This window comes from Sapajus apella, unplaced genomic scaffold (assembly GCF_009761245.1).
Source record: "Sapajus apella isolate SASKATOON/1434 unplaced genomic scaffold, GSC_monkey_1.0 scaffold17, whole genome shotgun sequence".
Taxonomy (NCBI): Eukaryota; Metazoa; Chordata; class Mammalia; order Primates; family Cebidae; genus Sapajus; species Sapajus apella.
This window is the reverse complement of record NW_022436957.1, coordinates 3,731,035-3,734,166: the sequence shown is the minus strand read 5'-3', so window position 1 is coordinate 3,734,166 and position 3,132 is coordinate 3,731,035.

The following is a 3,132-nucleotide window of genomic DNA, read 5'->3' as shown; positions in this document are numbered from 1 at the left end:
ATTGTTTATAGTATCCACTATTATATTTTAGGGAGAGTTATTTATTTAAAACCTTTAAATCCTTTAATCCACCAAAAGTACTTCCAAAACATTTTTTTAAAAGTCATATAAATACACAAAATTCATACTGAGGGATTGAAAAGCAATTTTATGACCATAATAAAAACTAAAACATGGCCATTGACATTGGTGTTAATTTCTTGAGGTGGTAAGTACCTGCAGTCACCATCCTCTCATCATCCTCGTGAGGTAGATGTGATCATCTCTACTTTCCACATAAAATACTTGAGAAGAAAGATTATCAGACTGTATAGAAAATACCCTACATTTAATCTCACAAAGCAATGGCAGAGTGAGAATTTTAATCCTGATCTCCATAGCTCCATTCCCACCTTCATTACTCTCTACACTGTCAAACGACTAAGTCAAGGATATCATCAAGACTTTCATATGAGACCATTTTATGTACAAATAGGCAGGCAGAGTCAGTACATAAATGCATAGAAGCTTCTTTACAGAGAGCTAATGAATATGCATAGACTAATTGTCCACCAACGAATGAATGGATAAAGAAAATGTGGGATTTATTCACAATGAAGTACTATTTGGCCGTAAAAAACAATCAGATTCTGTCATTTGCAACAACATGGATGGAACTGGAGTTCATCGTGCTAAGTGAAATAAGCCAGGCACAGAAAGACAAACATCACATGTTCTTATTTGTGGGATCTGAAAATCAAAACAATTGAACTCATGGAGATAGAGAGTAGAAGGAGGGTTATCAGAGGCTGGGAAGTGTAGTTAGTGGGTAGGGGAAGACGGGGATGGTTAATGGGTACCAAAAAAATAGTTAGAAAAAATGAGTAAGACCTACTATTTGACAGAACAACAGAGTGACTATATAGTCAATCATAATTTAATTGTGCATTTAAAAATAACTAAAAGAATATAATTGGATTGTTTGTAACACAAAGGATAAATTCCTGAGGGGATGGATACCTAATTTTCCATAATGTGATTATGATGCCTTGCATGCCTATACCAAAATATCCCATGTACCCCAAAAATATATACACCTACTATGTAATGACAAAAATTAAAACAAATTTAAAAAAAATAATAATAAATGTAATTTACATTTTAAAATACGCATAGGTTGTCTCTGATGACTAGTTTTGCCTTTTCCTACAGATCAGTCTAATTGATCTATAATAAATGTTAGTGTTTTTTTTTTCTGAGACAAAGTTTCACTCTTGTTGCCCAGGCTGGAGTGCAATGGCATGATCTCTGTTCACTGCAACCTCCGCCTCCTGGATTCAAGCAATTCTCCTGCCTCAGCCTCCCAAGTAGCTGGGATTACAGGCATGCGCCACCACACCTGGCTAATTTTGTATTTTTAGTAGAGATGAAGTTTCTCCATGTTGGTCAAACTGGTCTCAAACTCCCGACCTCAAGTGATCCACCCACTGCAGCCTCCCAAAGTGCTGGGATTACAGGCGTGAGTCACCGTGCCCAGCCAAAATGTTAGCTTTAAACATATTTGTATTTTATAAAATGTGAAAACTGAAATACATCAGACCAGAAAATTAGTCTTTAAATCAATGAGCAAGATAAACAAAACTCTATAAAATATAACAAAAAGGTAAAAAAGGAAATTAAAAAATTAGACATGACAAATTGAATAGGACAGAGAAAAGATATTAAAGGATTTTGAGGCAACCCTATATACAAATCCCTGAAGACGATTGGAAAATTTTAGAGAAATATCATTAGAAAATATAAATTATTTAAAGTAAATAAAAGTTGGAAATGTGTATAAATCAATAAAGGAAAAAATGGAAAGGCAAAATAAACAAATAAAGGAAATTATATTCAAGAATGTGGGGTCACACAGATTTACCAGTGAGTGTATTCTAGTTTAAATAATAAAATAAAGTCAATCTTAATGCCTTGCATGTGCACACACTCATACACAATGGGAACCCATTGTATCGTCAGACACTTGATCTAATGAATACAGAAGGGAAAGGCATAGTACATTTCAGTGCATTTAACTCTTGAACAGTTGCTTTTAAATCTTTTTCAGAAAGTTAAAATGTAGAACAGATACAAAGGGAGCTGTTCTAGTTGGAAAGGAGAATTGTGGGTGGGAGAGAAGGCGGGACAGCAAGTGGAACATCACCTGCTGTTCTCAGTTGCTTGGCAGAACCTCAACCCTCATTAAATCCACTTCATTGCCTCTTTCACCCCTGCACCTGAAGAGCCATATATAACTGGAGAAAAACTCACAACCTAGCAGACTGGTCTCTTTAAAGACAGGATCATTATCCTCAAGGGGGCTTTTCTGAGTTTATTTATTTGCCTAAATACCCAGAGCATTTGGTCATCAAAATTGATTTCATACTAAAATCACCTAGGAAATTTTAGAAAATATTATGCTGTGGTCTCAATCTCCAAAAAATTGTTATGAAATTGGTCTTGGGTGTGGCCTGGGCACGTATATTTTTAAAACAGCCCTGATTCATTCCAGTGTGCAAATTTGAGAAAAGCCGGCTTAGAAATCACGTGGAGATCTTACTAAAGCGCAGATTCTGGTTTGTTTGATGTGGGGCAATTCTTCATTTCTAACAAGTTCTAAAGTCACACTGATGCCACTGGTCTATATACCGCATTCTGAATAGCAGGGACCTAGAGTCTTATTTCTCACTTTCTCCTCTCTCTTCAGAAATGTCCAATAGTGCAATACCTTCTCTCTCTCATCCTCATGCTCTGTGCATGACCTTGCTTCCCATTTTACTAGGAAAGTCCAAACCATCAATAGGGAGATTACACAAACTCTGTCCTCCACTCTATCCACCTACAAACCATCACGCCCACACATTCTTCCCTTCACTTTTGTGATTTCAAACCATCTTTGTTCCCATCTAATGAAAGCACCCCACTTTCATACCAGAGTGGACCTCTCTATCCCTTCGGCAGGTCTCCCTCTCTCTGTCGTTATGAATTCGTCATTGAGGACTAGATCACTACATTTAGAAGCAGGCCAGAACTCTACAATACTAACAGCAAGGAAGGAAGGAAGGAAGGAAGGAAGGAAGGAAGGAAGGAAGGAAGGAAGGAAGGAAGGAAGGG